Source organism: Adiantum capillus-veneris, chromosome 13 (assembly GCF_014529385.1).
Source record: "Adiantum capillus-veneris isolate H3 chromosome 13, ASM1452938v2, whole genome shotgun sequence".
Taxonomy (NCBI): Eukaryota; Viridiplantae; Streptophyta; class Polypodiopsida; order Polypodiales; family Pteridaceae; genus Adiantum; species Adiantum capillus-veneris.
In genome coordinates, this window is record NC_140943.1 from 62,560,202 (window position 1) to 62,587,235 (window position 27,034).

At 44.5% G+C, this 27,034-nt stretch overlaps 2 protein-coding genes across 2 annotated transcripts in view; both read left to right on the forward strand.

Annotated features, from left to right (window-relative positions):
• Positions 1–27,034, forward strand: part of LOC147444128 (uncharacterized) — a 70,383-nt gene that overhangs the window by 36,079 nt on the left and 7,270 nt on the right. The gene's annotated exons all lie outside the window — the stretch shown is intronic.
• The window catches only part of LOC147444129 (uncharacterized), a 60,768-nt gene that overhangs the window by 27,223 nt on the left and 6,511 nt on the right, over positions 1–27,034 (forward strand). The window lies entirely within an intron of this gene.

The window sequence follows — 27,034 nt, forward strand, 5'->3', positions numbered from 1 at the left end:
ATTGCTCTCCACTGTTGTTGGATTTGAAGAAAGACGGATCTTGGAGAATGTGCATCGATTATAGCGCTCTCAACAAAATCACCATCAAGAACAAATTTCCGATTCCTAGGATCGATGATATACTCTACAGGTCACAGGGATCCTCCTGCTTTAGCAGGATTGACTTGAAGAGTGGATATCATCAGATCCAAATCGCGTCGGGAGACGTCTACAAGATAGCCTTTCAGACGACTTTTGGGTTATTTGAGTTTTTTTGGTGATGCCTTTTGGCTTAACCAATGCTCTTGTGACATTTAACCGGATGATGGATGGGATTTTTCGAGAGTATAGGCTATTCGTTGGCACTTTCTTTGATGATATCATTGGTTTCTCCAAGAATGAAGCAGAACACAGAGATCATATGCTTTGTCTCAGCAACAGGAGTGCAAATGGATCTGGCCAAGATAGACACTATCCGTGATTGGCCCGATTTGAAGAATGTCCATGAAGTTGAAAGCTTCTTGGGACTATGTTTGTACTACAGACGGTTCATTCGAAAGTTTGCAGAGGTTGCTTCCCCGTTGCATATCTTGATACAGAAAGGAGTCCCTTACTTGTGGGGATCCATAGAGGTGACTGCCTTTCAGACATTGAAAGAGAAATTGACTACAGGACATGATTTGACTTTGTTCGACTTGCAGAAGTCATTTGAAGTATTTTGTGATGCTTATGGTCGTAGTCTGGGTGTGGTCTTGATGCAAGAAGGCCAGGTCATTTCTTACGAGAGCCGATTGTTCTCTAGGCCGGAGATGACAGCACAGATTTATGAGAAAGAGCTTTTGGTGGTTATCCATGCTCTTACTCAGTGGCGGCATTACCTATTTGGAGCGGATTTTACTGTCTTTACAAACCATCAGAGTTTGCGCTACTTCTTGCCACAGAAGTAGCTTTCGGAAAAGCAGATGCGGTGGACGAACATCTTGTCACAGTTTCGCTTCCAGATTGTCCATGTGCAGGGACAGAAGAATGTGGTGGCAGATGCTTTGTCTCGGAAGCCGTTGGTTCTGGCTATTTCCGCGATACATCATAGGAGCTTCGAGGATATGGTCAATCAGTATGCCACATATACAAATTTTTCAGATATTTTTACATGGATACGGGATGGGGAGACAGTAGCTGGATACTCCCTTCGGGAAGGCTACTTGATGAGAAAGACTATGTTGTGCGTTACGCAGCCGTTGCGGGAAAAGGTTATGACTGAATGTCACTATCCACCTTTTACGGGTCACCGCGGCATTGCTACCAACGTGGAGGGGTAGAGAGATACTTCTTTTGGCCGAGACTGAAAAAGGATGTGGAAGAGTTTGTCCATAGTATGCCAGAAGGTCAAGTTTGACAGGCATAAGGCACAGGAATTGTTACAGCCTTTACCCATACCCACCCACCCTTGGGAAAATATTGAAATGGATTTCATTTTTGATCTCCCGAGAGCACAGAATGATCATGATGATTTTCCGATTACATGGCACGTCTGAGACGATTGTCTCAAACAGAGACCCCAGATTTATGAGTTTGTTTTGGAAGGCAATTTGGGAGAACATTGGCACGCGGTTGTAGGTCTCGTCGTCGTTCCACTTGCAGACTGACGGGCAATCTGAGATTGCCAATTCAGTGGTTTTAGATTTATTGAAGTCTTGTATCTCGGATCAGAAGTCTCAATGGGGAAAAGAACTTACCTTTGGTGGAATTTGCCTACAATAACAAGATACACTCTTCGACGGGGAAGACGCCATTTGAGATCGTTGAAAGTGTTGCGAAGGTTCCATCCTTCCTGAGCACGAAAGATTAGATATTTGAAGCGGATGAATATTCGTGAGATTTGGATACGGCTTCTGCCAAGGTTCGCGAGACTTTGCAGAAGTCTCAAGAACGACAGAAAAAGGCAGCGGATCGCCATCGTCGCGGCTTGAAACTGAAGGAGGATGATTGGGTGCTCTTACGTTTTGAGAAGGCACGCCTAAGAAAGAAAAAGAGAAAGGAGAGGTTTTTTTTCCAAAGCTTAGTATGCGATACTACGAACCTTTCCAGATTACTGAAAAGATAAATGATGTCACCTTCCGATTGAAACTGCCAGATACTTGGAGGATTCACAATGCATTGCATGTGAGTCTCTTGAAACCTGTCAAGCGTGATGTGCCTGATGATGGGGAGCTTGATGAGCAACCCGCAGTGGAAGAAAACAAGGAGATCCTTGTTCCTGAACAGATTTGGCACATAAGGATACGAAGACTAAAGGTAAAGTCCGAAGCGGTTCTTGGTTAAGTTCAGGAACTTTCCTGCATTTGATGCGAAGTGGATGGAGGAGGAGGACCTAGCAGATACTCCTCGGATTGTGAAACTTTACCTCAATGTTTTGGTTTAGCATAGTCTACTCCAAACGAAACCCAGAAATTCAGCTTGGTCGAAGATCTGGTGCAGTGGGATGCACAAGAGGGGAGTTACTCCGCTCCTTTGTCAACAGATACCTTGATTTTGATACTAAAGTCACTGACGTCTCTTTGAGCTTCAGGGATACTGAGAGCTGACAGTATTCTGGTGGATGACTTTATGAAATGGAATTCTTGATAATGATACTGATTTGTTCTTGACTTCGTTGAGTGCAGGAACTGATAGACGAAATGACTGCAGCATTTTGGTCTGATTGATCTCGCATAGACATGGTTGCAATAGGGGTTAGTCAATCGGACATCGATGAGGTCCCGATTGGATCTAGATGTGATTGCTAGCTACATTGCCGATAAATCATGGTCTAAGATCCGAATGAATGTTGAATGTCATGTGATGTCATGTGATGTCGTGTGATGTGACTGTCGATTTTGTACCTGTGCTAGAAGTGTGTTCCTAGTACGTAGGTACTAACAGTCAGTGTCTGCCAAGACGGTTTATGGCTTTTTTGTCGGTTTTGCAGGCGTAATCGCAGTCGATTACAATGCTTTCAAGAGGGGTGTATGTCACAAAGTGATGACGTGGCTACGGACAACAAAAACCCTAATTTTTGCCAAAAACCCTAAAATTCTTGCAAACCCTAATTTTTGCCAAAAACCCTAATTTCCAGAAATCGCGGAGGCTATTTATTATTTTTTTTTAAAATTATTTTTTTATAATGATGAGCGACGTAAATCTTGCTTTTTCTCTACGCAATGAGAAAGAGAGAGAGAATGCTTTTGCTTTCAAGTTTTGACTCTCTGGGAGAGAGAGAGAGCAGTTGCTTTTGATTTGAAGCTTTTGGGGCTCTGTTTTTGGGCATCCCTTGTAACCTTTAAATTAGTGGTGAGGGCCTCACTTCTCAGAGCATCTGGACGCAGAGTCTGAGAGTGAATCCTGACCCACTCTGTTGTACTTTGAACTGATTAATACAAAAAGAAATACCGAAAGGGGCGCCAGTCTTTGGGGCCAATATCTCTAGGTACGGAACTCCGCCGGGCCAGTGCAATTCTATTGTGATCTGTGAATTGTTTGAAGTGGTTATTTGGTGCTGTCGCGATTGATTCTTGACTTGGAGTGTCCAAGTCAATTACACAAATCATCATACTTGTGAGAAATCACATCTTGATTATGCGAATCATCATGCTTGTCATTGGCATCCAAATCATCATGCTCATCTTTATCATTCAAATCATCATGCTTATCATCATGCAAATCATGTGTATCATGCTTTGGAGAAGAAGAGACTGAGAGAGTCTCCTTTTCCCGAATCTCTTGCATTTGTGCCTGCACTTGAGAAAAGAGTCGCAACAACTCTTGCATGTGTCGCGCTTGCTCATGCTCACGCTCTATGGCTGCCTTTCTTTTTGCTTCTCTTTCTGTGTATCTGCAATCCATTTGTGCCATTCTTTCTACTCTTCTTGCTTCGCGTTCTAACTTCTTGTCCATAAACATCTGTTCCAACTCCTCCAGAGGAGTTAGTGCAATCCTTGGTGTCACAAAGTGATGACGTGGCTACCGAGAGCAGAAACTGCCAGAACCTAATTCCTGCAAACCCTAATTTATGCCAGAAACCCTAATTTGCAGAAACCCTAATTTCTAGAAACCCTAACCCTAACTGCCGGCTGAAACCCTAAAATTGGCGGCTGAAAATGCCACGTGGCCAGCGTATGGGTTTCCGGAATTTGCGGAGTTGAAAAAAAGCAGCTTGGGCGACGCAATTGACTTGAGAGAGAGAGAGAGAGAGAGAGAGAGAGAGAGAGAGAGAGAGAGAGAAATTTCCCTTGCTTTATTTTTATGAGAAACTCTCGTGTGAGAGGAGGAGAGAATTTTGCTTTTTGGAATTGAAGCTTTTGGGGCTCTACTTTTGGGCATCCCTTGTAATCTTTAAATAAGCGGTTTAGGGCTCACTCTGCAGAGCATTTGGACTAAGAGTTTGAGAGTGAAACCCTAACCGCTCTCTTGTACTTTGACATTGATTTAATACATAAAGAAATACCGAAAGGGGCGCGAGTCTTTGGGGCCAATATCTCTAGGCACGGAACTCCGTATCGGGCCAGTGCAAATCTATTGTGATTTGTGAATTGTTTTGAAGTGGTTATTTGGTGCTGTGGTGATTGATTCTTGACTTGCAGTGTCCAAGTCTGTTACAGTGGTATCAGAGCATGACCGATTTCTCTTCTACGGGAAATCCAATCCCCAAATTTTTCCGCGGCACCTATGGCTTCACGCAAGGATCAATCGACTCTCTTTGCATCTGGAGATGCGGGCAGGGATCACAACGAAGATTCCGGCAGAGAGTATGGCCCACCTCGGCCTACTCAGGCGGAGCGACGAGAGATGGAGCGTCATCAATTGATCGGCGATGCAACAAAGACGATGCTCAATTTTGCGAAGGACCCAAAATTTGCAAAATATATGAGCGAGACTTCTTTTCAGGAAGTGCACGAGCAGTGGCAAAAAACCACAACACCACCCCTGAAACCCTCTCTCAAGAAACCTTCTGCTCACAAGAAATATTCAGAGAAGGAATTAGAAGAGGTGGTTGATGCACGGATTGCTCAGCTTTTTGACGCGCAAAAGAAAGCCAAAAAGCATGGCAAAAAGCAGAAGAAAGGCATTGACTTCCTGGGTTATTTGGGTCGTCAGTCGACATTTGACAAAGCAAAGAAACAGAAGAAGCGTGTTCACTTCGAAGGAGTACCCAGTTCTTCTTCTTCTTCTTCTTCTTCTAACAGTTCTTCTAGCTCTTCAGATTCGAGCGCAGAAGACAGAAAAGGCAAAAAGCGAAGCAAGAAACAACGCTTCGAAAAGGGCAAGAAAAAGTCAAAGAGCCTAAGTCTCGCCGAGTGATTGACAGTTCTATTGAGGACTCGTCTACAGATAGTTCAGACTCCGATGACGGAAACTTTTATGCGAACAAGAAGAATTTTTATAAAGCTAACCAGTATGACTTTTTGGAAGATAAAAGCAAGAAAGTCCGAGAGTTTAAGGAAGGTGGACAGTCGATCAAATTCGACACTTTTTCAGGATACTTAGAAGCTTCGAAGACTTTGTCTTTTATACAACAATTTAACATCGCTTTCGCGGGAAGACGCTACTCAGAGCACTCCAAGATTCGGAAAGCTGCCTCTTACTTTAAGGGGAATGCTCGCACTTGGTGGTCCATGCTTCTTTTAAACAAGACCGTGCCAGTTAAATGGCTGAAATTTAAGAAGCTTTTTATTTCTTCTTGGTTGACGCAAGAGTATGAACGCGATATACGAGCTACTTGGAACCATCTTCGGATGACCAAGAAAGATACAATAAATGCTTACTGTGAGAGATTCTGGAGCTCTTTTCTACCCGCCTTTTCATTCAAGAAGATCTCGTTCAGAGAACAGATTGAGTAGTTCGCCTTGGGTCTACCTACAGAGATCCGAGATCACTACTTGGAGCAGAAGTCTGCTTCTATTCAGGAGTTGATGAGTCATGCGAAGCGGTGCTTTGCCATTCACTCTGGCAGTCTGATCTACCCCACAGATGAGGCCATGACACAATGAGCCGAACAAACTTCTGGGAATGAAAGTAGAAAGAAAAAGAGCAACCCAGAGAAAAAGGATGCACGACCCAAGCTTACTCCTCAGGAGCGAGCTCGATTCATCAAGGAGGGGAAGTGCTTTGGATGCGGGGAACATAGACATATCTCCGCGAAGTGCCCTAGAAAGGCACAGAAAGAACAGAATGATTAGGACAACGACAGGCCTGAGAGTTCGAGAGCAGCTGAGGAACGTGGAAGAAAAGGCAAGATAAAAACAGGACTGGTTCCAGATTGTGTGGGTACCGATCCCAACACCATGGACAAGAGTACAGAACTTTGCCGAGCTTTGGGTAAAGTGAAAGATGAAGAGGCCTTGATCTTCTTTGATGGAGAAGCCAAGGACAACTTCATTTCACCGGAATTTGCGGCGCGGCTTGAGATCACTTCCGGTCGGATGGGACCCACTTGCGGAGGCAGTTCTAGTGGCACTCGGCAGGGACGTAGCCATTACACCTGTCATTGGCAAACTTCGGTTGCATTGTTAGGGGTATTTGGGGCATGAGGACTTCTTCATAATGCCTTTGGAGGGTTGTGATGTTCTCTTAGGGATTCCCTGGTACCACAAGAACAATGCCATGGTCGATTATCGGGTGAGGAAAGCGAGTTTGACTACAGAGAAGGGTAGAACCATTGTACTTGATACTAAACTGAAGGGTGAGTCTGTCCTGATTGTATCGCCTTCGGCCATTTCAAAATCAATGAAATTCAGTCTGTTTGTTTACTCGATCTTTATGAAAGAATTGAGCGATAAGGATAGGACAAATATGTCTAAACTTGATAAAGAATGTCAATATTTTCTCCACTCTCACGCCGATTGCTTCTTAGAAGGCCTACGAGGCGAGTTACCCACCTGCTCGTCCTGAAGATTATACCATTGATTTGATACTTGTAGGCACACCACCGAACTGGCCACCTTACCGTGTGACCCGAGCACAGAACAGATTTCCGATTCCTAGGATTGTTACTGGGATCCTCGTGCTTTAGCAGGATTGATCTGAAGAGTGGATATCATCAGATCCGAATCGCGTCGGGAGACATCTACAAGACGGCCTTTCGGACTACTTTTGGGTTATTTGAGTTTTTGGTGATGCCTTTTGGCTTAACCAATGCTCCTGCGACATTAACCGGATGATGGACATGATTTTCCAAGAGTACAGGCTATTTGTTGGCACTTTCTTTGACGACATCATTGTTTTCTCCAAGAATGAGGCAGAACACAGAGATCATCTGCTTTAGGTCTTTCAGGCACTACGAGATCACAAGTTAGTGAGTAATGCAAAGAAAAGTGAATTTTTCCTACCAGAGATACACTTTTTGGGACACATTGTCTTAGCAGCAGGAGTGCAAATGGATCCGGCCAAGAGAGCGACTATACGTGATTGGCCCGATTTGAAGAATGTCCATGAAGTTAGAAGCTTCTTGGGACTGTATTCGTACTACAGGTGGTTCATACGGAAGTTTGCAGAGGTTGCTTCCCCTTTGCATACCTTGACACAGAAAGGAGTCCCTTTCTCGTGGGGATCCACAGAGGTGACTGCCTTTCAGACATTGAAAGAGAAATTGACTACATGACCAGTTTTGACTTTGCCGGACTTGCAGAAGTCATTTGAAGTATATTTTGATGCTTGTGGTCGTAGTCTTGGTGTGGTCTTAATGCAAGAAGGCCATGCCATTGCTTACGAGAGCCGATTGTTCTCAAGGCCGGAGATGACAGCATAGATTTATGAGAAAGAGCTTTTGGCGGTTATCCATGCTCTTACTCAGTGGCGGCATTACCTACTCGGAGCGGATATTACTGTCTTTACAGACCATCAGAGTTTGCGCTACTTCTTGTCACGGAAGCAGCTTTCGGAAAAGCAGATGCAGTGGGTGAACATCTTGTCACAATTTCACTTCTAGATTGTCCACGTGCAGGGACAGAAGAATGTGGTGGCAGATGCTTTATCTCGGAAGCCGTTGGTTCTGGCTATTTCCGTGATACATCATAGGAGCTTCGAGGATATGGTCGATCAGTATGCCACAGATACAGGTTTTGCAGATATTTTCACACGGATACGGGATGGGGAGACAGTAGTAAGATACTCCATTTCGGAAGGTTACTTGAGAAAAACCATGTCGTGCGTTACATAGCCGTTGAGGGAAAAGATTATTACTGAATGCCACTGTCCATCTTTTACGGGTCACCGTGGCATTGCTACTACCATGAAGGGGGTAGAGAGAGACTTCTTTTGGCCGAGACTCAAAAAGGATGTGGAAGAGTTTGTGCGCAGTTGCTTAGTATCCCAGAAGGTCAAGTTTGACAGGCATAAGGCACAGGGATTGTTACAGCCTTTACCCATACCCACCCGCCCTTGGAAAAGTATTGCAATGGATTTCATTTTTGATCTCCCAAGAACTCAGAGTAGTCACGATGGTATCTGGATTGTTATTGACAGATTTAGCAAACAGACTCATTTCATTCCAGTGAAGAAAACAGTCAAGCTGGATCACTTAGCGAGACTATTTGTGGCCCAGATCTTGAGATTACATGGCATGCCTGAGACGATTGTCTTCGACAGAGACCCCAGATTTACGAGTTTGTTTTGGAAGGCAATTTGGGAGAACATTGGCACGCGGTTGGAGTTCTCGTCATCGTTCCACCCGCAGACTGATGGGCAATCTGAGATTGCAAATTCAGTGATTTTAGATTTATTGAAATCTTATGTCTCATATCAGAAGACTCAATGGGAAAAGTACCTGCATTTGGTGGAATTTGCCTACAATAACACGATACACTCTTCGAGGGGGAAGGCGCCATTTGAGATTGTTGAAGGTGCTGTGAAGGTTCCACCCTTCCTAAGCATGAAAGATAAGATTTTTGAAGCGGATGAATATACGCGAGACTTAGATACGGCTTTTGCCAAGGTTCGCGAGACTTTGCAGAAGTCTCAAGAATGACGGAAAAAGACAGCGGATCGCCATCGTCGCGACTTTAAATTGAAGGAGGATGATTGGGTGCTCTTACGTTTTGAGAAGACACGCCTAAGAAAGAAAAAGGGAAAGGAGAGGCTTTTTTCAAAGCTTAGTATGCGATACTACGGACCTTTCCAGATCACTGAAAAGATAAATGATGTCTTCTTCCGACTGAAACTGCCAGATACTTGGAGGATTCACAATGCATTTCATGTGAGTCTCTTGAAACCTTTTAAAGGTGATGTGCCTGATGGTGGGGAGCCTGATGAGCAACCCGAAGTGGAAGAAAACAGGAGATCCTTGTTCCTGAACAGATTTTGGTACATAAGGATATGAAGAATAAAGGTAAAGTCCGAAGGTGGTTCTTGGTTTAGTTCAAGAACTATCCTGCATTGGATGTGAAGTGGATGGAGGAGGAGGACCTAGCAGATACTCCTCAGATTGTGAAACTTTACCTCGATGCTTTTGGTTTAGCATAGTTTATTCCAAACAGAACCCAAAATTCAGCTTGGCCGGAGATCTGGTGTAGTGGGATGCACAAGAGGGGAGTCACTCCGCTCCTTTGTCAACAGATGCCTTGATTTAGATACTAGAGTCATTGATGTCTCTTTGAGCTCCAGGGATATTGAAAGCTGACAGTATGACTTTATGAAATGGAATTCCTGATTATGATACTGATTTGTTTCTTGACTTCTTTTAAGTGCAGGAACTGATAGACGAAATGACTGCAGCATTTTGGTGTGATTCATCTCGAATAGATATGGTTGCAATAGGGGTTAGTCAATCGGACATCGATGAGGTCCCGATTGGACCTAGATGCGATTGCTAGCTACATTGCCGATAAATCATGGTCTAAGATCCGAATGAATGTTGAATGTCATGCGATGTCGAGTGATGTCCTGTGATGTGACTGTCGATTGGTACATGTGCTAGATGTGTGTTCCTAGTACGTAGGTACTAATAGTCAGTGTCTGCTAAGACGGTTTATGGCTTCTGTCGGTTTTGCAGGTGTAATCGAGGGCGATTACAATGCTTTCAAGAGGGGGGTATGTCACAAAGTGATGACGTGGCTACCGAGAGCAGAAACTGCCAGAAACCCTAATTCTTGCAAAACCCTAATTTGCAAAAACCCTAATTTTTGGAAACCCTAACCCTAACTGCTGGCTGAAACCCTAATGTAATTGAAACCCTAAAATTGGTGGTTGAAAATGCCACGTGGCCAGCGTACGGATTTCTGGAATTTACGGAGCTGAAAAAAAACAGCTTGGGCGACGCAATTGACTTGAGAGAGAGAGAGAGAGAAATTTCCCTTGCTTTATTTTTATGAGAAACTCTCTTTTGCGAGAGAAGGAGAGAATTTTTCTTTTTGGAACTAAAGCTTTTGGGGCTCTGCTTTTGGGCATCCCTTGTAATCTTTAAATAAGAGGTTTAGGGCTCACTCTGCAGAGCATCTGGACGCAGAGTCTGAGAGTGGAAACCCTAACCGCTCTCTTGTACTTTGACATTGATTTAATACATAAAGAAATACCGAAAGGGGCGCCAGTCTTTGGGGCCAATATCTCTATGCACGGAACTCCGCCGGGCCAGTGCAAATCTATTGTGATTTGTGAATTGTTTTGAAGTGGTTATTTGGTGTTGTGGTGATTAATTCTTGACTTGGAGTGTCCAAGTTTGTTACACTTGGCTTAGATGGGGAAGGGGGAGGGTCGGAAAAACCTCCTTGTGGGGAAAATTCTTCTTCGCCTCTCTCATGCTCATCACCTCCAAGCGAAGTATCCATTCCGCTTCGAGTGATGACCATCCACTGAAGTCTTGGGTTCTTGTGAGTTCTTGTGGTCTTGGGTTCTTAAGTTCATGAGGAACTTGGGTTCTTGGGGGTTTTGGTTCTTGGGGTTCTTGAGTTCTTGCGGTTCTTCTTTCGCTTGCAATCTGTGTAAGAGAAGGATCTTCTCTTCACCCGAGTTCTGCTCTTTTTCGCGGGTGCACCCCTTGGCGGCCTTGCGCTCACAGCAAGGTTGCTTGGCCGACTGCTAAATGCACGGTCCGCTCTCAATGAGTGAAAAGAGGCACAAGGGGAGACCGGACAAGCCCTTCTTTCTTGGGTTTCCTATCACTCTTCAAAAACACGATTAGGAATCGACATGCCCAAGAGAACTTGGGTTACGTGCAACCGCAAGAAGCAAAAAAATTCTGTGGTTCTTGTGGTTCTTTCCTTGAGTGATACAGAACACAGAACACTGCCAAAGCTCTGATACCAATGTAAGGTGCAGTGGAATGAATGTTGAACTTTGCTCAAGATGAGTGCTCCGAACTGTGCTCAAGGTTCCTTTTACTTATGGAAGGGAGAGCCTTCCGTTCCTTTAGTGAGAGTGTGCAATGGACACAAACAAAGTGAATGGACACTATGAATGGAAGTGCATGAGACTGAGAGCTAGAGAAGAGAATATGACACAAGAGACGTTGTAAAACCCTCCTCCGAAGGCCCCACTCTCTATGGCGAGAGCGGTCTTGTTATGATTGCACAAATCTCTACAATGCTTGGACTTGCCGATGATGTCGACGATGATGAGACGGGCTGAAATCTGAAAACTCTAAGGGCTGAAATCTGCAAATCTTCTATCTGCTGAATTCCGACTCTATGTCGGTGATGATGTTGATGGCGACGATGACGCGCTGAAAACGCAGATGCTGAAATCTGCGTTTTTCGGGCTGAATCTGTAAACCTTGCGGAATCTGACCGTGCGGCGAGGATCTGCTGCGGGAAGGTGAGATCTACGAGGTTCGGGACTTGTTCTGCAATGTCTAAGGGCTGAAAACTGAAAACGCTGATGCTTCTTGGTATTCCATCGCGGTGAAACTGCAAAACGCTATGCTGATGCAAAAACGCTAGGGCTGAAAATGGTCCTACTGCTGTCAATTGTCCTGCAAATGCAAAACGCTAGGCTTCTTGATGGGTCTTGCTGTTGCCGGGGCTGATTTGCTGTGTAACAAACGCCTGGCTGCCTGGGATGGAATCGCTAGGTCCTTGGAGATGAAAAAACGCTATCCTTGCTGATGTGGGTTGTCTTGCGGAGAAGTTGCCTCTTGAGCAAGGTGCTCTTGTTGCCTCTTCTACCAGAAAGTGCTAACTCTGGTTTGCTTATATATTAACTTAGCAAAATTGCCCTACCTACTTTCCAACAAAAGTCACTTAAAAATAATAAGTGAAAAAAGTCAAAAATAGGGAAAATAGGTCTATACACTGTAAAAATGCTACTGATGGGATCTGATTGGAATCTGATGGTCATGCTGTGTGCAACCAGAGGATATGCATCTAATCTAAGTGACTGGACATGCACGGTCTGCGAACAGACTCACAAAAGTGCCAGATCACTTCCTATTCTAGACTGACTTGACTGACTGAACCCTGGTCATGCTGTAGCTTGTCCATGGACACATAGGGTTGGATGTGTCAGGTGACAGCTACTGCAGCGATACTGTGGCCTCAATTTGCAACTGCTTCGCTGGGCTAGGATTGAAATGCAAAAACGCTGGCTGATCTGGCTGAAATCTGAAAACGCTAGGCTGATCTCATACTAGATGGGGAATTTGGCGAGGATCTGCAGCCTGGTGGGAGCAAGTTATTGCGAGGCTAAGGCTGAAAACTGAAAACTTTGGGTTGTCTGCTGAAAACTGAAACGCCAGGCTGATCTGGGTCTTCTTCTTCTTGAGAAAACGCTAGGGCTCCTGTTGAGGTGCTGCCTGGCTGTTGGGTGCCTGCCCCGTTGTGTCCCTGCTTCTTCTGCTTCTACTGAGTGCCCAATGGGTTTCTTTTATAGATGTTTAGCAATTTTCCCTACCTGCTTTTCCAACAAACTTACAAAAAGAATTCCAAAAGTCACTTTAAATAAAGTGACTTATAAGGGGTGGTTCGCGCAGTAAAATGCCTGCATGATGAAATGACTATTCTTGTGCAAGAGAGGGTATGCTAGTGTGAGTGGCTTGGATATGCACGTCTTGCTAGAGGCTCAGAGTCCTAAGCTAAGAGTCTGCTAGACAATGGCAGAAGCGTGTCCACGTGGCGCAAGTGAAGTGCGCTCGTGACATCGACTCATGAAGACCAAGAAGCAGCTGAGGAGACAAAGTCGACCAGCAGACTATAGTGGCTACCTGGGTCAAAAATCTACTTTTGAGAATGCATGAAAGACAAAGAAGTGTGCGCGCTTTGAGGGTGTTTCGAGTTTATCCTCATCCTCTTTTGATAGCCTAGACACTTCTTTCTCCTTTGATTCAGTGACGAGGACAAAAAGAGCCGGAAGAGGTGTCACAAAGTGATGACGTGGCTGCTAGAGAAACCCTAATTCTGAAAACCCTAATTTCTTCTAGAAACCCTAATCTGCAAAAACCCTAATTCTAGAAACCCTAAAACCTGCCATAACCCTAACTCGGGGCATGACACGTGGCACTGTACGACAGATCCCTGAAATCGCACCGGAATTTGTGGAGGCTGCTTTCTGCGAGGACAGGTTTGCTTTTGTTCTACGCAATTGGAAAGAGGGAGAGGGAGAGAGAGAGAGAGAACTCCATTGCTTTATTTTGGAAGCTCAAGAGAGAGCTTGTGAGAGAAAAGAGCTTTTGCTTTATTTTAAGTTTTTGGGGCTCTGCGTTTGGCATCCCTTGTAAACAGATAAATACGTGGTTTGGGGCTCACACTCGGCAGAGTATATGGACGCAAAGTCTGAGAGCGAGACCCAACTACTCTTGTACTTTGAGCTCAGAGTAATACAAAAAGAAATACCGAAAGGGGCGCAAGTCTTTGGGGCCAATATCTCTAGGCACGGAACTCCGCCGGGCTAGTGTAAACCAATTGTGAACCGTGAACTGTTTTGAAGTGGTTATTTGGTGCTGTCTCGGTCGATTCTTGACTTGGAGTGTCCAAGTCTGTTACACTTTTCTATTGGCACGTGGTGCCCGTCTTGTGACAAGAGGAGAAAGACTTAGAGACATAGCAAAAGCAAGAAGAAGGCAAAGAAGACTAGAGCCCACTGGCGAGCTTGCAAGTATTTTGACGGATCAGGCGAGGACTTTTCCTCCTTTGAAAGTTTGTACTTCGATGAGCAGATGTTTTCTTCAAAGAGGAAGTATTTTTACAGAGCCAATCATTATGATATCCAAGGATAAGGGCAAGAAGCCGATGGATTTCAAGGAGGGCAAGCATTAAAATTTGATACTTTTTCTGGTTTTTGAGATACCCATAAGGACCTCGCTTTCATCCAACAGTTCGGCATAGCTTTTTCCAAAGGAGGCTACTCAGAGCACTCCAAGGTTAGAAGGGCGGCTGTCACGTGCGCATACACTTGCGCTACATGGACATGCTTGTACTACAGTCTAGCATGTGTCTTAGCTTAGGACCTAGCTTGGCACTTCGTGAGCCTCTAGCAGGAGGGGCATGTCCAGGTTGGTCATAGTTGCATATCCTCTCTTGCATTATTTAGTCATTCCAGCATTTAGGCATTTACTGTGGGTGAACCACCTCTTAAAGTGGATTTTATCAATAAGTGACTTTTCATTTACCCTTGTTGGGATGGCTGCCCGACCCAAGCATTTGTCTTTAACCAGCCCTTGGTGCGCCAGTAGAAGCCAGAGGAGCAGTGAAGGTGCCTCTCAAGAACCAAGCAGTACCAAGCAGCTGGGATCTCATCATCTCCAGCGTTTTCCAAGATAAGCCATCAGCGTTTCCAGCCCGCAGCAGCGTTTTGCTTTGCCCTTGGCACGCAGCAAATCCACCGCGGACAGACATAGCCTTGCCGTGGTCGCAATCCTTGCAGTGTCTACACCAGCGTTTTTAATTTTCAGCCCTCGGAACAGCTAGTGTTTTTCAATTTTCACCCATCGTCGTCCACGACAACGGCCGATCAGCCCGTAGCCTCGCTGCATTAGCAGATTCCATCTGCATTCCCAGAGATTTTGTACCAGGCTTGGACACTCCAAGCGAGAAATCACGAGCAACACACGAACAGAAACTTTATAATCACTGAATGTCACGTGGGCACTTCACTTGCGCCACCATGTGGACACGCTTTTGCCATAGTCTAGCGTCAGTCTTAGCGTAGGATTGAGCCTGGGACTTTGTGAACCTCTATAGGACGTGCATGTCTAGTCAGCGTTTTGGAGGCATCTCCCTCTCAGCATTGCAACCAGCCAGCAGCATTTTCAGATAGCAGACCAGCAGTAGCATTTTCAACCAGCCTTTACAGTTTCAGCCTCAGCGTTTTTACAGATCAGCAGCAGCCCATCAGTAGCGTTTTCATCCAGTAGAACAGTTCAGTGTTTTTCAGCCCATCGCCTACTCTCGGCGATAGCAAATTTCAGCCCGTCGCAGTGCGACAGTAGCAGAACCCCTAGCGTTTTCAGTTGCCAGCTTGACGTCGTCGTTGTCGTCGACACCATCGTCGCCATCGACATCGTCATCTTCATCGCAATCTTGGACTTGACGACGACACCATCGTCGTCCTCGTTGCAATACCCGTCGTCGACCTCCCAGTCTGCGGCAATAGAACCGTCGTCGACCTCCCGGTCTTCGACACGGGACCGTCGTCGACCTCCCGGTCTTCGGCAATAGATTTCGTTGTCGACTTCATCGTTTTCGACATAGACCTAGTCGTCCACCTCACCGTCTTCGACACAGAACCCGTCGTTGACATCTTTGTCTTCGACATAGACCCAACAGTTCCTCAGTACCAGTACTGAGCATCAGTACCCTTCAGCATTAGTAGCATCAATACCCATTAGCATCAGCATCATTGTAGTCACATTTGTGCAAGAATACAGAAAGTACTTGCTCTGGCAACAGAGCAAGGGGGCCCTTGAGGGTTGGGACCTGACATCCTTGTGTCGTCTCTTCTCTCTCTCTCTCTCTCTCTCTCTCTTGTGTCTCTCTCTTTCCTTTAGTTCAATCCAATTCTTTCAACTGAAGTAAAGTGTCCCTTGTGTTTGTGTGCGGAGTACTAGATCCGAGCAAATCCTTATTCTCTTTCGCTACACCTTTCTCTGAACTTTAATATATATATATATATATATATGTATGTATGTATGTATGTATGTATTTATATATATATATATATATATATATATATATATATATATAGAGAGAGAGAGAGAGAGAGAGAGAGAGAGAGAGAGAGAGAGAGTCAGTCGACATGGCCTGGCGTAGTTGTGTGCCCAGAGTTATTGGCCCCAAAGTTTGGCGCCTCTTTTCGGTATCTCTTTATTATTAATCATTGCAAAATACAACTCCCGAGGGACCTCTGCTCTCTGAATCTACGTCCAGATGCTTTGAAGAGTGAGGCCTCAAGGGCTCTTTTATTCTTACAAGGGATGCCCAAAAGCAGTCCCAAAAAGCAATTTGTCCAAAAGCAATAAACTCAAAAGCTACTAGCCTAAAGGCTGTCAGTGTAATTTTCGAAAATTTGCACAACCTGCCACGTCAGCACCTATCAGCGCATACACAAAAATCTGTAATGTTGCCACGTCAGCATGTCAACGCAAATTTCGGCCGTCCGTAGAGCCTGTCAGTGTGAATTGCGACATGTCCGTACAGTCGCTGTCGTGGGTGGTCATGCCATGTCATCAGTTTGTGACATACCCCCCTCTTGAAAGAATTGTAATTGCCCTCGATTATGCGTGCAAAAACAGACATAAGCCAAAAAAAGCTCAATAGACACTAACTGAGTACCGACACACTAGACGACACAAATCCAACACTTGCACAAAGACGACAGTCACTGAACGTTCATATCACATTCAAATCAATCACATAAAAATTCATTCCAAATCGCAGACCATGACTGCCAGCAATGTATTTAGCAATCGCTTATCGATGCATCCCGGACCTCACTGATGTCGGATTAACTAATTCTCATTGCGGTCATGTCTATAGAGATTCTCAAGAGAAAAATGTTGCAATCATTTCGTCTTTCACTCGTGCACTCAAACACAGTCACACGTCAGAGTGTTTATCAATCAAAATTAGTCCCGGGAATTCCCATGTCGGAGTACTTCTTTCATAAAGTCATCTAGCAGAATACTCTCAGCCCATCAATATCCCTGAAATCAAAGGAAAATCAGTGATTTTATTCCATATGGGTAACCTGCGACAAAGGATCGGAGTGACTCCCCTCTTGTGCAGTCCTGTTTGCACCAGATTTAACCTTGCTATTTAACCTTGCTGATCCACGGGATCTCTCGGAATAGTTGAAGCTAGACCGAAAATCTGAAGATAAAGTTCCAAATCTGAGGAGTATCTGCTAGGTCCTCCTCCTCCATCCACTTCGCATTCAGTGCCGGATGGTTCTGAACTGAGAACTGCAGTTCACTTTACCTTTCTCTTTTCTTTTCTGGTGAGCCAATATTTGTTCCAACTTGAGAATCTCCTCGCTCTTTTCCAATTCAGGCTCCTTGTCGACTAACACCTCACCCTTGGCTTTTATTTATTTTTTATTTTTTAAAGAGACTCACATGAAAAGCAATGTGAATCTTCCAAGTTTCTGGCAACTTCAGTTTGAAGGAGATATCATTTATCTTCTCTTGAATCTGGAAAGGGCCACAATATCGCATTCTTAGCTTTGGAAAAGCTGTTCCTTTCCCTTTTGTTTCCTAAGGCGTGCCTTCTCTAGCCGTAAGAGCACCCAAATCATCCTTCTTAAGCCGCAAGTGTTGCTAATTGGACTATTTTCTTATTTTTAATGATTAATCTCTTTTTTATGATATTTTATTGTGTGCACTAAGAACTGTTAAAAGATTGTAGCTACAGGAACTGCCATCAAGAACGGACAACTCTGATGTGTCATTTGATGGGTGACGGTAAACATCGCGAAGGAGTTTCCGTAAGTTGGGTGGAAAGGGCCAGGTTACGAGTGCCCCTGATGCGTCACATGATGGGTGACGGGTGCATCAGTAAGGGGGCATCCCGTAGGCTAAGGAGGAAATCCGAACTGAGTAAGAAAATAGACGGAAGGACACAAGCACAAGAATAAAGATGGGTTCAATGAAGCTTTTTACGAAAAGCAGGAACATTCGCGGGAGGACAGATGTTTTCCCGCGAGGAGTCTGTCTGCATTGCATCTGTGCCGTGTTCTGCACCCGGGGACGCCTGGAATGTGTTCGTGTAGCATTATTTTCACTAACTCAGTGAGTTTTTAAAGTTTGAATAGGTTCACACCTTATTTTATAAAGTGGCCGGTCACTTTTAAGTGACCAGCCCTATTATAATAAAATAAAGCAAGGCTCTTCTTAAAAAAAATCCAGCGCTAAAAAGCTACGCAAGGGGGGGGGGCTGATTCGGCGATCTTTCTCTCCTCTCTCTAGGGCGCCAGGGTTCTGCTTTTTCGGCCTCTATTCCCACCGGGTGCCAGGCCCTATAAAGTAGCAGCCAGCGTTCAGTTTCTGGGACACGCCGGAAGCAACAGAAGAAGCTAGCGGTGGGATTCTGGAGCAGAGGTTGGCGACGGAAATTGCAGGTGTTCGTGTGACGATTGAGTACGGAGGTCGCTTTTCCGAGCAAGGAGCGACAGGTATAAGGTGTTGATACGCATTGAGAATTGTTGATTTGTGTGGTTTGTTTTGCAGGAATCTCCTGTCTTACGGAAAAGCCCCTCACGGGAAGTACGGCTTCACGCCTAAGTCCCTTACGAGAAAGTACGTCTTCGCGCCTAAGTCCCTTACGGGAAGGAACGGCCTTGTGCCCAAGCCCTTTACGAGAAAGCACGACCTTTGGGTCTAAGATTACAGAACGGAGGGGTTTCCTCGGGTTCTCGTGCTTGTAAAAGAATTCTCCCTGAATAAAGAATACTCTTAACGGGGGGGGGGGGGGGGGGACTAGCCCATCTTCTGGTCCCCAATACTGTGTCGATCTTCTCCCTTCTCTCATGTTTGCAAAGTATTATATTTTTCAGATTTCTAAGTGCTCGTGTACGCTCCCGTTTTGTGACAGTGGTATCAGAGCTCGGACTCCTCTCTTTCTCTGCAAAGAAGGACGATTCCGGGAAGAACCATGTCGGGCCAAGGGAGAAGCGTTGAAGAGGAGCTTCAACAAGTGCAAGCTTAGCTTGCGGATTTGCAACAAATCTTACGGTTGCCAGACGTCCAAAAGCTCTTGGGCGGAATGAAGAAAACGAATGGAACTGATGCAGCCAAGCATCCAGACAACATTGTTGGCGTGAGATCACAGGAGGAAAGAGAAGAAGAACGTGCTGAGGTGCACAAAGGATCTTCGGATCGGAATGAACGGCCTACTCCAAGGAAAGGCCAGGAAAAAGCGCTCTGTTTGCTAGACGAGAGCAAGGACATCTCTATCTCATCTCCATCCTACTCTCCTGATTATACTTCTACTTCTCGATCATCTCGACAGAAGAAGGAAGCCGCTACTACTACTACCCTACATCAATCTAAAGATAAGCCTCGATAATAAGCATGGTCGCAAGTCTCAACATCGCATGAGAGTCTTCAAATCGGGTGACAAGGACATCAAGTTCGAAACCTACAACGGACAGAGAGACATCTCCAAAGCACTGTCCTTCATCAGGCAGTTTGAAGTCGCCTTTACCAATGGGCACTTCACAGAAAGATCCAAATTACGCCATGTGGGGATGCACCTCAAGGAAACGGCAAGTAATTGGTGGTTAGCCAAGATTCTGGAAGGTTCTCAGGCCAGAACTTGGGAGAGCTTCAAATCTGAATTTTATGAACAATTTCTTCCACCTCACTTCGAGCAGGACATACGGAAGGAACTGGACTGGCTTGCCTAGAAGGAACATGAAAGAGTAACAACTTATGTGGACAAGGATTGGTCGGTTCTTCTGAAGGTCACTCCCGACGAGGAAAAGAAACGAAAGTTCGAAGTGGGTCTCCAACCGCAGCTTCGAAAGAGTATGAAAGTGTATCTGCATGATACTCTTCAGAGGATGATGGAGTCAGCAATCATTGTTGAGGATTTACACTCAACCGGGACACCCAGAAAAATGGAGCATAGCACTTACCGTGCAAGACAAAGAGGGGTCTATGATGACCAAGGAGGCCAAGGAAGAAAACGTCCTCCACCTAGGGACGATGATCACTCTAAGAAGCCAGAGGGCAATGGCAAGCGAACTAAGTATCTTTCTCCTACTCAACTTCAAACTTTCAGAGAGGAAGGAAGATGCTTCTATTGTGGCGAGAAAGGACATATGAAACCAGATTGCCCGCTAGAGCAGCAATGGCAAGAACAAGCCTCTACGAGGCAAGAGAAAGCAAGGAAGGAACCCGCACCACCAAGCTCGAACTCAATTCCAGATGTTCAAGGAAACACAGAAACGGTGAAAGGGAAGCGTCAACTCTGAAGGGTTGGGGGTCTTTGAACAACCAGCGAGTACTGATTCTTTATGATCCAGGATCCACGGATAACTTCATCTCCCTAGATATTGTGGAACGATTGTGCCTCACACCGGCTCAGCTTGGCACATCGGTTACATCCGGATCGGCATTCGAGGGTTGACAACCAATGCAACTCCCATGCAAGGACAGCTCAATCTTCGGATTGGCGAGTACAAGGACCGCGAATCATTTTTGATGGAACCCATCGAGGGATGTGATATCATCTTGGGTATGCCATGGCACTTCCACATGACACCTATTCCCGATTATGTGGAAAAGACCCTCACTTTTGATCATGGGGGTAAGAAAATAAAGATTCATGTTGATGCAGGAGATTGGCAGTTCCCAATTGTAAGCCATATCTCCATTAAGAAAGAAATGAAGAAGCGTGTTTCTGCTTACTTGATTTTCGCACCTGAGAAGGATAAAACTAGTAGGGACTCTCTCTCTAGTCTGGAAATTAAGCGTCTTCAATTTATTGAAAAGTACAAAGATTGTTTCACGGAAACACTTCCTGATGAACTCCCTCCGGTACGCCCGGAAGATCACTGCATAGATCTCATACCTGGTAGCTCGCCTCCCAATCAACTCCCTTATCGGGTGAGTCTTGCTCAGCATGAGGAAATTTTGAAGCAAGTTAATGAGCTTCTAGAGAAAGGGTTAGTACGGCCCAGTGCTTCACCCTACTGCTCTCTAGTTTTACTGGTGCAGAAGAAAGATGGCACGTTTCGAATGTGCATAGACTATAGGTCTTTAAACAAGATCACGATCAAGAATGGCTTTTCGATCCCTCGGATTGATGATATACTTGATAAGTTGCAGGGTGCAAGTGTCTTTAGTCGCATAGACTTAAAGAGTGGGTATCATCAGATACGGATCGCCCCTGAGGATGTCCATAAGACTGCTTTCCGCACAACCTTTGGACTATATGAATTTTTGGTAATGCCTTTCGGCTTGACCAATGCTCCTATGACGTTCAATCGCATGAGGACCGCATTTTCAGCCCGTATCGAGCTTTTACGGGAGTATTCTTTGACGACATACTCATCTTCTCTAAGTCAGAAGAGGAACATCGGAAGCACTTGGACTTAGTGTTTCAAGAATTGCGAAAGCATGAGTTGCATGTGAATGCAACTAGTCTTGCTTGGTGGGCCTTGCTATGTAACATCTATAGAATACAGTAGCACATATGGAAATTGACATTTAACATTTGAAGGAAGAAGCAGCACTGTGTGAAAAGCATATAGAAATTTGACAAATGCTACGTGTTTTTTTGTGATGAAAAAACCAATGTATTTGTTGTGAATTTTGCGAATGTGTTATGGGAACAGTAAATGAGGAAGGAGAGAGAAATCGGTGTTTGGTATTTTTTTCTTGGTTTAAATGAGAGGATCCGAAATTAATTTAAATGTGAAACAACAGAGATAGACATGAGTTTTTAATAACGAATGAACAAGACTACTTGATAGGAATTTTGCGAATGGTTTGTTTGGGTAATAATTAAAAAGGATGTTGTGTTAGCAGACAGGAAATCAGATTTCATTGAGACGTGCACGACAGTGACAAATATAATTTAGATCTTTTTGTTTTTTTTCAAGAATATGTATTTCTTGCAGTGAGGGGGATGAGCTCGAAGAATATTATATCCAAATGAACTTGTACTATTATGTGTACCGATGAATGTTTTTTCTAGTGTACGTGCTACATGTAAATTCTTGGAGACGGAAAGTATGTCAAAAATAAAGTTTTCATCAAATGGCTGGTAGCGAACAACGTCGGATCGCATTTTTGAAGGTGGTTGTCGAGTGTGCTCCGCCTTTGGTCTTTCAAAATTGTTTGTGACACCTATGTACTTTCGTCTGTTTTGGCAGCATGTGATGGAGTAGACGGTGTATTCAATGTCCGTTGTTTTTTGCTCGGTTGATTGTCGTGCTTGAGAAGCAGAACCATGACCTAGCATATGGACGGTAAGCTAGTTTCAAGCTTGTTGCAGTTTTCTCTTTAGCTTATTGATGCTTGGACTGTAATCTTCTAGATATTGAGAATTTTATAACCGACACCTAGTACGAGAGAAACGAGGACATATATAGTATGGCATCAATTATTTAAACACCTAGTATGGCATAAATTATTCAGAGCTAAAGTAAAGATGTACAAGGTGAAATCACTACTGTGATACACCACATGCATTCACTACTTGTGTATTTACTACTGTAATATATCACATACATTTGGCAAGCAACCGTATGCAAAAAGTTGCGTGTAACTCACGTGCAGATGTTGATCGGCATTGAGTGTATAGTTCTGAAAGCGAGATCCAAATAAACCAAAGCAAAGGAAGTAATGCAAAAAATTCTAAAACAAGTAGATAAAGCATGAATGAACTGTAACAATAAATGAGGTGCTTTACGAACCTGCAATGTTATACTCCTTCCTTTTGATTGTTCAATCTATAGGTCGATATGTGAGTCAAGCTACAAAAAAGCATTGTGAATAGTTAAACATATCGTCTTGCAATGAAACGTCACACTGAAAGTGCAAAGTATATTGTGCACGTCATACAAAGGTGCCATACAAAAGTATGGTGGAGAGCTGGCACTGTGGTCTCTCCAAAAAATTATAAGAAACGAAAGCCGTGCCCTGCCCCGTAGCGTTTATGTGTTGTGCCAAGCAAACGCATGCGCATGGAAAATTGGATGCAGATAACGGACCTTGCAATGTTGTTGAATTGGAGTCGCACTTGTGCAATTGGAACGTGCACTGTTGTGAATATATGTCCTCCCTGCCATACACAAAACATGTAGATGTAACTCTATGATCTATGTTCTATGATCGATATTACCTTCTCTCTCTCTCTCTCTCTCTCTCAGAGTTGTAAGCTGCTTTGGGCAGCAATTATATCTTCTTGTCTCCTTGTTGACTAACTTGCGTTATGTATCGATAGCAAATTGATGTCTATATTTGCAACCATCTGAACTTGATCCGATAGTTGCTACGTTCATGGACCTTTGCTCATAGGATCTGTGTCCACTTCGACATTTATTCTTTCCATTTCTTCGGCCTCTTCCGTCTGCATCGCCAACAGCCTGATAGCATCAGTAGAAAAATGTGTTGATGAGCCTACGAAGACAATGAGTTTTGGTGGTTCAACTCCAGATTAGGCCAATTGATCATCGATTGAAATTTGATTATCTTTTGTTTCAGTAGCACTAGAACAGACCTCTGCCATTGGCTGATCGCACGAAATATATGATCTTTGAGAATGCTCATCACATCGGCAAGCATCCAAAGTATCCTCCAACTTGATGATCTACGAAATATAACCAGGGTTTGAAAGGTCTCCGGTACTCCTTTCTTGTTTTGCCCGGCTTACTGTTGCACAGGCAAACTGTGCGGAAAAGAATTGGTGTGTCTTGAGAATTAGGCATGGACCTTTTGCATCAGATTATATAATCTTGGAGCGGCATAATGCTATCCATAACTAGTTGCGTTGCAGAAATGAGCTGTGTAAGGTTGTTGCGCACAAAGCTGCTATGATTGAAGGATGGCTGAGGACACAGGTTTGTTGAATCTGCTTTTGAGCTTTTCGCGCGGAGTTTTTTTTAGAGCTTTTCATGGCATTGATTTTTTTAATAAATTTTTATCTAGTGCCACGTGGTGGCTTTTGCGTTCAGGAATCGCAAAAAGAGCCTTGGGCTCACCAAGTAAAGAAGAGCGAGTTCTTTCTCTCAAAGATACACTATCTCGGCCATATAGTCTCTCACAATCAAGTGAGTATGGATCCTACCAAGATCCGAGTGGTAGAAGATTGGCCTATTCCCACTGCGGTACATGATGTATATAGTTTCTTGGGATTATGTTCGTATTATCGAAGGTTTGTCCGAGGATTTGCTCGTGTAGCAGGACCACTTCATGATTTGACAAAGAAGAAGATTCCTTTCAGATGGGGATCGAGACAACAAGGAGCTTTTGATCGGCTCAAGTACTTGCTAAGCCATGGACCTATTTTGATAGTGCCTGACTTAAGGAAACCATTTGAGGTTCACTGCGATGCTTCAGGTGATTGCATCGGAGCAGTGTTAAACCAAGAAGGCCATGCAGTGGCCTACGAAAGCAGACGGCTTAAGGATGCAGAGTTGCATGCATCAATCTACGAAAAGGAACTCACGACTGTGATTCATGCCTTATCCAACTGGAAGCACTATCTTTTAGGAGCGGATTTTGTGATCAAGATTGATCACCAGAGTTTGCGGTATTTTCTTACGCAAAGGAAACTATTTGAGAAGCAGATGAGGTGGGCAAACTTTTTGTCTATGTTTCACTTCCAGATCCTTCACACGGCTGGGAGTAAGAATGTGGTCGCGGACGCATTGTCTAGGCAGCCAAGGGTGAATGCTATCACTTCGGTGTATCACCAAGAATTAGAAGCACTACCGGATTTGTATCCGAATGATCCAGACTTTTCCACCATTTGGGGAAAGCTACATCGTGAAGAGAATGAGTTTCCTTATTCCATTCGGGACAATTATCTCTACCACCATCAGGCCATATGTGTGGCGGAACCATTAAGAAAGAAGATCATGGATGAAGCACACACTTCGCCTTATGCGGGTCATCGAGGTATCCTCCCTACGACCTTAGCAATGGAAAGATATTTCTTTTGGCCTAGCCTTAAAACAGACATTGATAAGTATGTCAGGGAATGCTTGGTTTGCCAAAAAGTGAGGTATGATCGGCATAAGACGCCTGGGTTGCTACAACCATTGCCTGTGCCTAATGAACCTTGGGAAAGTATTGCCATGGACTTCATCATGGACCTCCCTAGAACTCAGACTGGAAATGACGCGATGTGGACCATTGTGGACAGGTTTAGCAAGCAAGCACACTTTATACCAGACAAGAAAACGATCAAAGCAGATCATATGGCTAGGGTCTTCGTGGCACAGATCTTTAAGCATCATGGAATGCCTAAGTCTATTGTGAGTGATCGAGATCCTCGCATGACAGGAAATTTTTGGCGTGCCTTGATGGATAATCTTGGTACGAAGCTGAATTTTTCATCTGCCTACCATCCTCAAACGGACGGGCAAAGTGAGATAGCCAATTCCACAGTATTGGATATGTTAAAAGCTTATGTGTCAGACCGGCAATCTGACTGGGAGAAATATTTGCCTCTTGTCGAGTATGCGTATAACAATACCATACACTCATCGACGGGGAAAGCACCTTTTGAGATTCTCTATGGTAAGCCTTTGCTTCCACCGACCCTTTTAACTAAGGATAAGATCTTTGCAGCAGATGAATTTGTCCGGGATTTGGACACAGCCTACGGGCAAGTTAGGAGAGCTATTCTACGCTATCAGGAAAAGCATAAGAAAGCTGCAGACAAGCACACGAGGAATCTAGACTTAACAGTCGGGTAGTTAGTCTTACTCAAGTTTGAGAAGGCAAGACTTAAGAAACAAGCATCTCATAAAGGTAAGGTGGTAAAACTTTCTACCCGTTATTATGGGCCGTTTAAGATCACCGAGCGAGTGAATGATGTCACCTTCCGATTAGAGCTACCGCCTAATTGGAAGATCCATAATGCTTTCCATGTCAGTTTACTCCGGTCGTATATGGGACCGCCTCCGAGCCAGCCTAGTGCTGAGGAACCTCCTGAGGTTGAGGAAACAGAAGAAATACTCCAACCGAAGCATATAGTAAGTCATCAGGAGCGGCCTCTCAAATCCGGAAAGATAACACGGAAGTATTTGGTTAAGTTTAAGAACTATTCGAATCTAGATGCTCAGTGGATGACGCAAGAGGAATTAGCAGCTTATCCCGAGATACTGGGGGTATATGTCCAAGCACTACAGTTGAGGTCAACTGTTTAGAAGCCAGAGGGATGTTGCTAATTGGACTATTTTCTTATTTTTAATGATTAATCTCTTTTTTAGGATATTTTATTGTGTGTACTAAGAACTGTTAAAAGATTGTAGCTACAGGAACTGCCATCAAGAACGGACAACTCTGATGTGTCATTTGATGGGTGACGGTAAACATCGCGAAGGAGTTTCCGTAAGTTCGGTGGAAAGGGTCAGGTTATGAGTGCCCCTGATGCGTCACATGATGGGTGACGGGTGCATCAGTAAGGGGCATCCCGTAGGCTAAGGAGGAAATCCGAACTGAGTAAGAAAATACGCGTAAGAACGCAAGCACAAGAATAAAGATGGGTTCAATGAAGCTTTTTACGAAAAGCAGGAACATTCGCGGGAGGGCAGATGTTTTCCCGCGAGGAGTCTGTGTCTGTATTGCATCTGTGCCGTATTCTACACCCGGGGACGCCTGGAATGTGTTCTTGTAGCATTATTTTCACTAACTCAGTGAGTTTTTAAAGTTTGAATAGGTTCACACCTTATTTTATAAAGTGGCCGGCCACTTTTAAGTGACCAGCCCTATTATAATAAAATAAAGCAAGGCTCTTCTTAAAAAAAATCCAGCGCTAAAAAGCTACGCAAGGGGGGGGGGCTGATTCGGCGATCTTTCTCTCTCCTCTCTCTAGGGCGCCAGGGTTCTGCTTTTTCGGCCTCTATTCCCGCCGGGTGCCAGGCCCTATAAAGTAGCAGCCAGCGTTCAGTTTCTTGGACACGCCGGAAGCAGCAGAAGAAG